This window comes from Lepisma saccharinum, chromosome 18, assembly GCF_977018435.1.
Source record: "Lepisma saccharinum chromosome 18, izLepSacc3.1, whole genome shotgun sequence".
Classification (NCBI taxonomy): Eukaryota; Metazoa; Arthropoda; class Insecta; order Zygentoma; family Lepismatidae; genus Lepisma; species Lepisma saccharinum.
This window is the reverse complement of record NC_139246.1, coordinates 17,410,386-17,424,655: the sequence shown is the minus strand read 5'-3', so window position 1 is coordinate 17,424,655 and position 14,270 is coordinate 17,410,386. Positions and strand designations below refer to the sequence as shown.

Here is a 14,270-nt window from a genome sequence, read left to right as displayed (position 1 = left end):
CCCCCCCACACACACGTACGACTTCAGTTGTAAGTTTTAGACTAAGCTTGTCAAATATCCACTTATATCTTTGTATTCTTGAGCCATTTAAAAAAATCATTTCGCCCCTTCTTCTGGACTATTTCATAGGAATGTTTTCCCACTGGAAGCCCCTTTGCAGATCGAGATCCGGGGCTATAGCCTTCCCAAGCCACCGTCCCTTCCAAATACTCTCTTGGCCTCATGAAAGACAAATATATGTATTTCTACGAAATATTAATTTGACTTGGCAGTTTCTCTTTTCGAACAGGAATAAGTTTTAAATTTTAATAGCTTATAAATTTACACTATCAATTTTGAGTAAAGGTTTTGCGTAACCCTAAAAGTACATTTAGAGACTGCAAGGTCAACTCTCGATATTTCAGGTATATTAATAATTTTCATCACAACGTCTTGTAATAATTATTTGTTACTTCAATAACCTCCTCGCAAATGTTTCTCGCATATTAAAACATAGATGCCATATGATTGTCATTTTCTGTTTATTTCCTTGTAATGCTGACCTCCGTGGTGAAGTGGTTAGCACAACGCTTTACGATGCCAAGGGCCCCCAGGTTCGAATCCCCGCCCGGGCATGGGTCTACTTTCCTTTCTTCAATTTCATCATATCATCACGCATCCTCATCTTTGCGATTAGCCATATGTGACAGATAGCGAAGTAAAATAAACAATCTATTAATCAATTATTTTTTACTCTTTAATTCTTCTTTAGCATGCCACGTTTTTATTAAAATTATATTACGATTTGTAAAATGACGAAATTCTAAAGGAGAACACGCAACTTTCTTTGTAGCTCATCGGTCAGAAAGTTTCAGGAATATGGATTTTCAAAATACATTTTTTCACATGTACTTTGCCCCCTTTTAAAAGTAGCGCGTTTTCAATTATGTTACTAATCATTAAAAGGACGCCTCAATACCATCTTGGAGGATGACAATTATTATTTTCCCCCTCCTAAAAGTAATAATATACTTTCGCTCTCTGAATCTCCCATATAAATGCTAGGGGCCGTCTGCTTCAGCCGAGCTCACTGCTTCTCCGGTGACGTCACGCGTTCGTGCAAGATCGGCAATCTTCGGATGGCTTTACCTAATCTCTATATTCCTTGCGTTAAACCCCGCAACCCCCATTGTATACGCCACTGACTCGCATTAAATAATTTTCCGAGCTCAACCCGAAGTTTTTGTTGCCGTGCAATGTGGAGAAAATAGGAAGAACAAAGGCGAAAAATAAAACTATTTCTTATCAATCATTCTAAAAAAATTAAGAACATAAAACAACTCGCATTGTTATCAAAAGCAACAAACAAGCACTGGAATAAACAAAAGTGGAAATGTTTTAACAACAATGGTGACAAAAGGAAGATCGCCACCACTACAAGAAAGTAAATGCAATTTCTCTTTCAGGAGCAGCGGATAACTTGTTCTATACAATAATATCGGTATCACTTCCATACTTAACATTCTATGCTCAAAGTGACGACATAGCATAACGTAATATAAAATTTCATTCGGTTGAAGATGGGTTTTGAAAAGGTGGTGCTGAAGGGGGCGCGGAAGAAAATTAAGGGGTTCGTAAGCACCCCTTCGCACCCCATCTGACGCCCCCCTCCTGAGGTCTAGTAACCCTATCTGGAAGACTAATGTCTTGAATATCAGGTGTTGCCTGTTTGCAGTCTTGCTACTGTGATTACAAAATTGAGCCATCATCTTGACCAAACCGAGGAACCATAATTTGTAAGTAAAAAAATAAGTAATATTTTATTTTCTCGCGGCTCCTAACTGACAATGACAACATGAACGCTGAAACAGGGATGCCCACGCGCCTGCGTCAAGGGGATTTTTGGGGGAAACAAAATTTTATAGTTTAGCTGCCACTTCTACATATCTTCACACAAAAATGGGGGGATCGTTTAATTTGATTTACTTGTTATTGATTTTTAGTTATGGTTATTATGTACAGTTTCTCTACCTACCTGTGGCTGATCGCGGCGATGGGTTTGAAATCAAGCACCACCGTTTATGCCTTTAGAATCAGTTTGGAAGAATTGAGGGGTGGGGGATGCGCTGTTCGCATAGTCAAGCAGACAAAATGTTAAAAATAAGGTTCAGTACATTAACAATGGCAGTGAGCCAAGGCAGTTTTGTACGTTTATGTTAGGAAACATGAATGAATTTGCAATGAAAGGTTTCGAATGTTATGCACCTTTCGATTGTTGGCATCTCGGCCAGTAGCAAACAATGTCTGGTGTTTTTCGGACACTGCAGACTTCAGTTGGATGATTTCAGGCACGATTTGTTTCGCTTGCAGTGGCGGAGATTGTGGGGGGGGGGGAGGGCGAGGGCGAATTCCCTTCCCCCGCTTTTTGCCACTTCTGCCCCTGCACTATGCTAAACCTAATGTACTCAGGGAAAGTAAACTGTCATGTCCCCCCCAGTTTGGGCACTTTGCTCCCCTAGTTTTGGAACCCAATCACCGCTAATGTTCGCTTGTTGTGTTCCTGTGCTACGACTGACTCCATAAACTGTCAGTTTTCGTTGTCTAAAGCTTACTTTTATTGACTATGTAAATTGAAAGGGGAACATTCCAAAGTGTCTTACACGACAGTTCAAATACATGTGTGTGGAGTACACGTGTAATACCATTCATCTCCAGGATAAGTGGGAAAACACTATGAACTTAAACATGAATATAAAACTAAAAATAATCCCATAAAGTACAAAACTGTGGAAGTTATATTTGGAAGTGGGCCTTGGCAAAATTACACAAATGCTTCAGGTTCAGGACCAGGTTAGCAAAATCAGCCTAATGAGATGGATAAGCCACGAGAAACACCATAGGTAGAGGAAGATTATTTCCGTAACATATTTGGCTCTTATGCATTTGAAGCATCGGAACGAGTCACAACTCTCGAAGCAGCCAATTAACCAAGCGAGCCGCTGACGTCATCTCAACCCAGAACCTATCGCTAAGCCAGTTGCTCAGGTTTTACACGCCCACTAGGCTCGCTAGACAGATTCGCGCAGTTCGCTGGAGATGTTCCGAAAGTAATTCGACTTCTAATTATTTTAAAAGTTGTTTTATGCTATCCTTCCTGTTCACATGGTTTGATTGTAGTGTTTCTGAAGCTTTGCAATGGAAAACATTATTATTATTGAATTATTTAACGTCGCTTTTTCAGCGGCGTGCATTCAGGATACGCAAGGTACTCACTGCGTACCCACAACACAGTAAGAAAAAATAAACATTTTTTCGTCTTCCCTGAACATGAAAATTCAACAATTATCGCTCCGAAAGCAGTTCCACTGCAAGAAATTCCGATTTCCGCACGAACACGCTGCTGCCTTCCTGAAGGCAGTCCCGAATGATCCCGATTGTGACCGACACCCACCCGATCCGCGTTCCTGCCGATTTCCGCAGAAAGACGCTGTTTCTTCTGCTTGGTACCCTAGAAATTCGGAAGGTAACCCCATTGGCTCATATCAGCCCGACCACGTGTTTGGGTCTGCCCGCGCTTACCCTCTCTCCCACTTCTTTCCAGGTTCTAAGCATCGAGGGTACCCAAGATTTTGACAGCGTATGCAGTGTTGACAGTAGTCAACATATTTTTTTCTGGAATGCTTAGCTTACTAGCATTTAGCAGCCACGCGTAGATAGATCACTGTTGGCTTGCAATAAAAATACATTATAAAAAGTGATACAGGAATCAGACAGGAGGGCAAGAATATGTAGTGGTGGAAGATCATATTTAATATACGCGTAAACTATCACATATAAAATATTTATGTGAGGTAGCAAGTTTTTTTTTTTCGTATAGGGAGGTGAGGACCAGAATGGACTGTCACTGTGTCGAGGGGAAAATATGTGAACAATTTGCAAGTTTCGCACAATTCTCAGAGTATGAGAGTATCTGTTTATCTCCTTTCGGGATAAACATTTCCTTTGAGTTCCATAGCATGGGTGTTGATTGTTGACCCAACGATATGAATGAATGATAAAAGAAAAACATAATAAAACACAATGCTTACAATGGGATTAGAATGAGATCCCCCTTCTTCCGCCAGACATTGCAAAGTGATGTACGGTAGTTTAGCTTTTGAAGTGTTCTGGGATGTATGCTGACGTATTTTCTATTTGTCCTTAATTATCTCCCTCCTACAAAATACTTTGTCGACTGGCAACTCCGATTCATTCGTCCACAAGAACGCGTGGTTTTCGGGCATAGCGGACCGGACACAACGTACTGTGGGAGGTTGACTTTTGCTTTCTTTCTGTCGTGTGAAATTTGCAGCGAGTGTTTCGTTCATATTATTTACATTACAGGATCTCTATTATTTGTCGGTGCTGTGAAGTGATAAAAATAGGGGGACCGGGAGTTATTGATGACATACTGGAGAAGGGATTTTCGGAATTTACGAAAAAAGTGTAAACAATCCGAAATGGAAGGTCTGTTCCTGATTTGGAAAAATTGTTTCAGGCAGGAGTTGTGAAGGATGGTAAGCAGTATATTAGTCATTTTGATTTTTGAGAAGAAGAAAAAATATCTCTACAGAGTGATTGACTGAGTAGAAAAACAGTGAAACTTTATTGTTGGCCTTATTGAGCCATTTCCTTCCCGTTCAATGTTCATCGCACTGCATGAAGGAAATAATCAAAGTTGAATTGTTGGATTCTACGTAGCTACTATCAGAATATATTTGCGAATATAAAATATCATACATATATTTTACCTCGTTACATTTGGATATTGATACAAGGATGAGAAATTTCCCATTATAAAATTCTAGAAAAAAGTTAATTTCTGAATAACATGATGGCCAGGGAAGGGGGGGGGGGTTCTGGCCCCCATAATTCATTTCGGTTGGCCACTTGTTGCGTACCCTAGTTTAAATGTCACCGCACGCCACTGCGCTTTTTTAACCTTGTGGTTAATCGCGATGAGGAAGATGGGATTGAGAAAGTTAGAAAGTTCAGGTACACACGACATGACGGGTTCTGAATAAGTTACGGATCTACAAAAATGGGTTAAGAATGGATTTCTTAAACCATACCGTGTTGTCCAGTTGTCGACCTTTCCAAATTTGCAGGTATTATATAAAATAAGTTGACAAATTGCTCTGCAGAACGCACAATAAGTGTAATTATGAGCCATTAAAAACCGACTACGTTCGTGAATGGCTGATGAGTGTTTAATGCAGGCCCGTACCCAGGGGAGAGGCTATGCCCCCCCCCCCCCCGAGCCAGGAAATTAAAAAAGGTGAACCTATAAAATGCTACGAAAATAACATCGACGATTTTTCAAAATTGTAAAAATTTCAATTTTGTCCTTGCATAAATGAATGTGTTTGTTGTGTAGAGAGGCAGTCTCCAGAAGTCTGCAGCCTGCAACGTTACGTACTTTTAGTTTTATAATCATTGATGCAAGGCTACCAGCAGTGGTGGCGATTGGAGGGGCATGGGGGACAGTTGTCCCCCTACTATTTCTACTTTTGCCCCTGCACTATGGCCTCTTATTGCCAAGCTTGTCTACCCAGACCCGGTGATGGCACATAGTGGTTCGGATTAACTTTAAACTGTAGGTCCAGTCCCAAATTGTCCTTGCCTTCCAGTTTGGCACCCAATCGCCAGTACCAGGTGAAAATGTCTCTCTCTTTTTATTTTCGATTAACCATAGTCCGCTACAATTTTACGTAGTGGGTTCACGTTTAGAATTCTTTATTGTAATAATAATTGTTAATGCGTATAATTTAATTTATAAATATATTATTTTTTAAACATAGAATTATCGTAGCTGTCCAATGGTTCTGGTATAAGAAAATAAAGGAAATTTGAAAACATTTTTAATTTGCGAAACTTGGAACTATCCGAATACTTCTGACCAGTATCAGCGATCGGGTGCCAAAACTGGGGAAGGAGAGGGGGCAAGGATAGTTATTTTCTCTTGGTAGGCAAGCAACCTTTTGAGTCCCAAGGCCCATTTTCACAAGTAAGCCTCACGGTCCCGAGCCGATTTTGAGCAAAATGCAGAGTTTCAATTAAATTAGTGTAGTTCGGAGACTAATTGACCTAGAGATGAGTGATATACCATTGTACGCGGAATGAACCAGAGATTCAGACTATATGAAATGTATGCAAATTCGGCGTATATATGGAGGGGGAAAGGGGTGAAATCCCCTGAAAATAATTTTAAAAAAAAATGGTATTTCGCCCCCCCCCCCCCCCCGAAAAAAGGATATGAAAAGTTCAAAATGCACATAGAAATTATCGCTGTCATGTAAGAAACATAAAAATATTTGCATCATTGTCGTATGATCGGGGAATCTCATTGCTTAGTGTGCCAGGGAAGATATATTCAAGAATCCTGGAGAATAGACTCAGAAAATATGTCGAAGAGCAATTAGAAGAAAGTCAAGCAGCCTTTAGACCAGCAAGAAGTGTACAAGACCATATTTTCACCCTCAAACAAATAACAGACAAGACAATAGAATATAATAAAAAGGCACATGTATGTTTTGTAGATCTACAAAAGGCTTTTGACAGAGTTCCTTGGAATGAGATATGGAAATCCTTAGAGAAGAAAGGAGTGGATAAAAACCTAATAAAAGCAATCCAAAGTTGGTACAAAGGATGCAGATGCTACGTGAGGACGAGAAACCACCAGTCAGAGGAATTTGAAATAACAACAGGAGTTAAACAGGGAGATATACTATCACCATATCTATTCATAATCTTATTAGATGAAGTACTAAAGGAATGCCATATAAAAATGAAACAATTTCATGTAGGATACTGGAATTTGAAATCAATTAAACTAACAGAGCTTATATACGCTGATAATATTATACTAATAGCTAATACACAGGCTAGTTTACAATATAACCTAAATATTCTTAATGAAGAATTAAAGAAAAAGAACATGGAAATAAATACAGAGAAAACTAAAACAATGATAATTAGCAGAGAAAAGACAAACCATAAGATAAAACTGAATAACAAACCTTTAGAACAAGTGACAAATTTCAAGTATCTTGGAGTAATTATAAACAGTCAAGGAAAAGAAGAGGAAGAAATAAGAGATAGAATCATGAAGACAGGAAAGCTATATCAAATGACAAACCGACGATTTAGAGGCAAAAAAGAAATATCTACCCAAACAAAATTCACTGTATATAAAACAATTTATATACCAACACTTACATATAGCAGTGAAAATTGGACAATGACTGGAAAACACCTGCAAAGTGTACAAACAATGGAAATGAGGTACGTTCGAAGAATAAGTGGGAAAACCAGGAAAGATCGGATAAGGAATCAAACCATTCGGCAATCTTTAAATGCTCATCCACTACAAGAAGCAGTTGAACGTAATCAACTCAGATGGTTCGGCCATTTGAGCAGAATGAGTGAGACGAGACTGCCAAAGCAGATATGGGAAGCACGTCCACAAGGAACAAGACCAAAAGGAAAACCAAGAAAGACATGGAATATGAGTGTCAAAGAGATTTTGGAGAAACGAAGCATAAGATGGAAAGAGGCACAGGAAATGGCGATGGACAGAAACGTCTGGAGAGCTCTCTGTAACCCCTCGACACCGGCAGGTAGAAGAGGACGCGACTAAGTAAGTACTAAGTAATTAAGTCGTATGACCAATGTAACTTGAGTTGTACCCCCAAAAGGAATGGTGGGCACGCCACTGATTCAAGCTTCAAAATGCAGCGGTACCTTGAAATGACTATAGCTCAGAAACTAAATGCCCTAGAGATATTAAAGATATACCGTTGTACGCAGAATGAATCACAGATTCAGACGATATATAATTTATGCATATTCGGCGTACATATGGAGGGGGAAAGGGGGGAAATTACCTCAAAAATACTTTTCTTAAAAAAAATGGTGTTCCCTCCCGCCCCCCGAAAAAATGTCAAAATGCACAAAATGCAAAATTTATGCAAATTTGGCGTATATATGGAGGGGGAAGGGAGAAAACCCCCAAAAATTATTTTAAAAAATTGTTGAAATGTTTGAAATTTATATTTTCCCTTGAAAAGAGACGCAAAAGAGAAGTCCCTTTTTCCGCCTTTTCACCTCCATTTTCATGAAAAAAAGGTGCAAGAAACATTTCTGTTAAATACATGTGTTAGGAACAATATATAAAAAAATCGAAATTCTAGCCAAAAATAGAAAAGTTATAACGTAAAAACTACGACCTTGACACAGCATCTCGATCGAGACGCTTGGGACCGTGATGGTTACTTTTAGGTATCTCGATCGAGACGCTTGGAATCCAAAAGGAGACCATAGTACGGTGGCAGAAAGTAGGAGGCAACTGCCCTCCTCAGGTCCCCCCAAACAGCTACCACTGTGTGTGTGTGTGTGTTAGTGTATGTATATGTATCGTATATATAATATATATAAACACGGATCTGGCTCCTCTCTCAAAAAAAATCCTGGGTACGGGCCTGGGTTAATGTCCACCTTAATTACATCCTGTGAGTCGGATATTTTAAAATTGGAGCCAATTGAGGAAATTATCAATAAGCTTGCTGCAACAACGTCAGAAATTGTCATCATTTGTGTAAAATGTTGTTACAATCAATGTCAAGTAATATACAATATAGATGTAATTGTCTACATTGTAAAGGCCTCCCGCGTCATGGTAGCGTCGTCGCCTTGTAATCAAGGGGTTCCGGGTTCGATACCCGGTGGAGGCACATAGTGGTTCGGATCCAACTTTAAGCTGTAGGGCCAGTCCCAATTAGCCTTACTGTGCATAAAGTTGACTTAAAACACTAAACTAATCAATCAATCTACATTGTAAATAATACCTAAAGTAAACGCATATTCTTTAAATATGTCTGTGTTACACTGTTCCGCGAATTTTGTCTGAAGAAAATAATTTGAGCAAATAATTCGGCATAAAGGGGGTGTTCTACCCGTTTTGGGGGAGTGTGTCATTTCGGCATAAAGGGGAGTGTTCTACCCGTTTTGGGGGGAGGGCACCCCTGCGCTGAAACGTACTAAATCCCACTGTAACATACTACGAACTAAATCTACACAGCCTAATGAAGCAAAATTGGATGTTTGGAAATAAAAAAAAAAGTATCAAGACTTTGACGGTACGTTACACTTTTGTTTTAGTTTTCTGCAGGTCATGTGTAGACACTGACACAAAATGTGTTTAAACTTTGTTTCTTCATCTTCCCGCTTACTGAAACAATGACTTATTTTTCACGATCACGTGACTTCAAAATAAGGGCCTCCCCGATGGCGCAGTGGTAGCGTCGTCGCCTTGTAGTCAAGGGGTCCCGGGTTCGATACCCGGTGGAGGCACATGGCACAGTGGTTCGGATCCCACTGTAGGTCCAGTCCCGATTAGCCTTACTGTGCATAAAGTGGACTTAAAACACCAACTCAAACCAAGACTTCAAAATAATATGAAGTTAAATTTCTTGATGTGGAATAACAAATTTCTTCGCTCGGTAAATGCATACCAAAAGAAAAGAATAAGATAACAATAAAAAATATATACAATAATACTAAATCTTGTCATTCCGGGAGACTCCCAGCAGGGGCGCCGAAACGGGAGGTCGCCCCCCCCCAAACTTCACTTGTAAGAGGCCCAATGTATACATCTTGGAACAACATATTATTTATGTGATAAAAATTCCATAAATTAAGTGAGGATTCTGCGTGAAAACATTTTAGGTCCTTATTTTCACAGATTTCTAATTCGAATTATTTCATCTATTTATGATTATAAAATTTTTGCATGCAAAGAAGCGGGAAATTACGCAGGATTCTCTTCTGAAATGGGTAAATCAAAAATGTGGAGTCCATCACTTAGCCGAATCCTTATAGTGTTCAGCATGCCTGTGCGAACATCCCACTTCAGTATTTCTTCTTTCGAGCTCACAGTGAATTTAGAAACAAACGTATGATATATATATGTAATCAAAATATAGTTAATTTCTTGTCCAGATAATAAAGTTGGATGTACCCGGGTATATATATGTTTGTGTTTTCAGAGCTAGTTAATTGCAATTACAATTTTTTAAAGGATTTCTTCAAGCGTGTCCCTACTACTGAAAAAAAATGCTCCCCGCCGGCAAACGGAAAAAGTTGGTATTTTTGCCTTCCTTAGCTTTGGGCCCCACTAAATATCGGAAAAAATTGGCGCCTGACTCTCGGCCATACCGGCAGAGTTGACAAACCTAACTTTAGCTGAAGAAACGAGATTACTTTCCCGCGTAGAGAAGTCTCGTGACATGCCTCATTATTGCAATTCATTGCAAAGGCAACCCTGACCTTCGCCTCCACGAACCCGTTGTCGGAAATAGCAACATCTCAAGCTTGACGAAAAGATTGCATAACTTTTAACATATTCCAAAACGAATCGTATAACTTTCAATTTTCTCGCAAGCATTCACATCTTGGCTAGACAAGTTTTTCTTTGTTTTTGAAGAACACTACTTTCTGATTGGAATACTCACTTCTGACGAGCTGTCTTCGCTAACTTCCAGCTTGACCGTGGCAGTTTGTTCGATTTCGCTCTGGACTCCGTTAAAAGACACTTCTGCTTTCCCAAGACAGTCAACGCAGAATGAATGTCTTCGCATCATTTCAAGGCCCATCAGTTACGACATTGCTTCCCAACGTAAATAAAGGTAATTATACGTTTCTTGAAGTTAACATTATAAAGATGAGACCAGCGACATCGAGTAGCATGTATAACACAATATGTTTGTTTCCTTCCTTTTCCTTAGGTTTGCTTAAAACATCTCTTAAATTAAATTCTCAAATGAAGCAGTTCTCCTTAATCTTAACGCACATTTATCAATGTATTTTATTGCGCTCACAAAAATGTTTAAACAAATGCTTTAAATGTTTGCAGCATGTGTTTCTTATGAATGTATGAGCATTTTATCTATAAACGTTGTTTTTATTAACAAAAATACGTACATTTCCTTAGCGGTGTTGAAACCGATTTTTATTGAGTAGAATATAATATGTAATCTTATTTATACCTTGCATCAGGTAAAGTTAAGTTCCTATGCACTCTGGGGGAATGGTGTGTGTGTGTGTTTTGGGGGGGGGGGAGAGGTGATATGGCCCTCACATATTCATTATCTCGGCTCAATGTTTTAAAGGCGATGTGATCAGCATCAGGCTCCGGCCACCTTTACTCCTTAGTTACCCATTTTAATTGAGAGTGGGCGAACCATAGAGCGGCTTTATGCAGGAACACGGTCGAAATCAATTCAAGCAGGCCCTTCCCTTACACTTCTGTCTACAGTTTGGTTTATGACAAGGTTATTTGAAGTATAGAGGTAGGGTCGCTGTATTGTTCTCTTGTGATGACGAAACAACGAAAGGTGACTTTATCCATGAAATCTATGCGCTAGTGTTGCAATATACAGATAGAAAAAAATGTCAGACACGAATTCGACTACACAAATGTGCATTTCCCGATGTCAACGGTTTTCTTCTTTATAAGTAAGTAAGCTATCTAGAGCTTTCATTAATTAAAATACTGATGGTCACTTATTATACATAACATGATAATGTATAGTACTATTGCCATATGTTTGAAATCAGCACAATGGCAATTCATTTCTTGTTAACCCTGAACTTTTATGGACCGTCTCACAAACCGCATTGGATTTATATTTTACTTTTTTCTCGCACTCCTCCATCGACAATGGACCCTTCTCCATAACTTTCAGTTCACGGGGTCTTGACTTCGTTTTTTTCAAATCTTGTTGAATTGCATTTTCGGCGAGTGGCCTGACAGATGTTCCATGGAATACTTAAGTGAAATTAATGTATTGCCCACAATCGTTTGAAGTAATATTACTAATTACTATAATACATTTTAAAATGTCAGTACATTTTAAAAGTGGATTAATTATACCACAAAATAACTGTAAGTTCACTTCTGACAGTATTGCAAATGGGAAGAAATTCAAAGTACTATCATATGAATACTTAAAAATATGGCGAATATTTTATTCACATTGAAGAATATTAAGTTATGATTCATCTACCGTTGCTTAAATTGCGAAAGTAACCGTGACTTTTTTATAGTGCTTAATAAGTACCATACGCGATTCCAGCTGGCGAGATAATTTATAACTATTTCTGGGAATGCTTGCTTCGCCACGTGGGGGCAAATTAAGAAGGCAAAGTAAAAGTATTATTGAGCAAGTTTTTTTTGTACAGAGGCTTAAAACTAACGACAACCACACAAAACTTACTCCGTCACATTTTGACATTCATTTGCTGTCCTCACAGAATATTTGAAACAAAAATGCAAGCCAAAATTTCATCTCAAAACATGACATGCAATGCTACACTTCGGAATGAACGTTTCCGAATTTCAATTTACTAAGGATATTTGTTTTTGTTGTAATATAGTCCCCAAGCGTAGTGGTGACGTCGTCGCATTGTAATCAAGGGATCATGGGTTCAATACCCAGTGCAGGCACACTTCACAGTTGTTCGGATTCTACTTTAATATTAAGCTGTACGTCCAGTTCAGATTTGCCTATCTATTCATAAAGCGGACTTAAAACAGAAATTCAAATAAACAAACACCCGAAGGAAAACCACAGCCTAAATCTTGTGGTGTAGTACAGTGGGATCCATGAGTATTGCCGTGCAAATTATCCATGACTATTTTCATTAATTTTTCTCTTACACCCTATGTGTTCTTAAGCGAGATTTTTATGTATGCTGGTGCGGAAGTAGTCAACAGCTTGTTTTGAGTTTTATTTTAATTCTTGAAGCTCTTATTGGGTCATATAAGGTGCACGAACATGGTGATGGACAATTTGCAGGGTAATTACTCATGGATCCCACTATACATACTGATAAAGGGTTCGAAGTTGCCAATCGTCTTGCCACCCCCTCGCTGTAAAACAGGACAAGGGGAGAGAAAGGGAGGGAGGAGACAAGGGGGACGTTATTCCCTTAGCGTTTTTTTTAATGTGGTTTGCGAAAGATTCAGTCCAGTTCCTTTCTTTTTTAACCTTCTTATCTTTATCCCTTCCTCACATACACAATACATGCTGCTTGCTGAGCACTGCAGTGACCATACTCAGAATTAACTCAGAATGGGGCTGGCTGCTCGCAGACGAGAAGGGAAGGGCGTGGCTGGCAACACTTTCGACTGTCAGTCAACCGTACACCCAACGGCGAAAGAAACAGTAGGCGAATTGTCCACCACCATTTTAATTAGGTCTCAGTGGCGTAGCGCAGTTCTCTGGGGCCCCCTGCAAGTAAAATATTGGGGGCCCCTCAGTGGAAAAAAATATGGAGATGACGCCAGAGTGGGAAGGACGCACAATAGTTAGCAACCCCCCCCCCCCCAAGTTGTAAAATGAATTAACTTTAAACCTACCTTCCCATTTTTTGTCATTGATCAGTTCAACGCGGTGGCACATCCAGGATCCCTTTTTTAAGGAGGGTGGAGGCTTCACACAGTCAACTATTTTGTCCGTGATCCTTTGCATTTTTGTTCAACCCTCTTTTTACCCTTTTTTTTTAAAAAAAATGTAGGTTACACATATATTTTAAAAAAATTCTATTTGGCGAAATTGTTTAAAGGACAGTAAATCCTCCTTTTTTGGACTTGAGGTGGATGCGCCTTCAGTCCAAAAAGCCATCCTCTGGCTGGCTATGCCAGGCCAAGATTCGACAAAAGAGCCGCTCACATTACGCTTCTAATACTAATAGTGAGTTATACTGAAGCAAACTTATAACTTCAGTTATGGGGGTTGAACTGGACCTCTAGATTGTCGATGGTGACCTAAGGTCAATTGCAATCTGCTGCGAAGAAATAGCAGCGGACTCATCTTGAGAGATAAAAAACTAAGCAGCGACTGGACTTTATTCACTGAAAATTTGTCACACAATGAAATGCCGATTGGAAGGATTGGAGCACTTCGAGCACTGTAAGTGTATATGTTGTATACCCTGCGTGGCGGAATTGGGGCTGCTGGATCTAAGGGGAAAGGGATAATTGCCCCTGGACTCCACCTCCTGAGTTTTTGGACCCCTCTGAAGTAAAACGTAACAGGTGTGAACAATGTGGGAAATTTATCTCTGATCTTATTTCAATTTCATATTGAAGTTTGGGGCCCCCCTTGAAAATATTTGGTGGAAAGTAACATTTTAAATATCACGTAATATTACTAGTAAAAAAAGCTATAAATTGTTGGTTTAGTTATTGT

General features: G+C 39.3%; 1 protein-coding gene across 1 annotated transcript in view; it reads right to left on the bottom strand.

The window, feature by feature from the left end:
- The window catches only part of LOC146002426 (TLC domain-containing protein 3A), an 88,847-nt gene extending 78,224 nt beyond the window's left edge, over positions 1-10,623 (bottom strand). Inside the window, exon 1 of the mRNA XM_083140251.1 lies at positions 10,530-10,623. The gene's annotated coding sequence lies outside the window, so the exon portion shown is untranslated. The remainder of the gene's footprint in view (positions 1-10,529) is intronic.
- Positions 10,624-14,270: the final 3,647 nt, after the last annotated feature.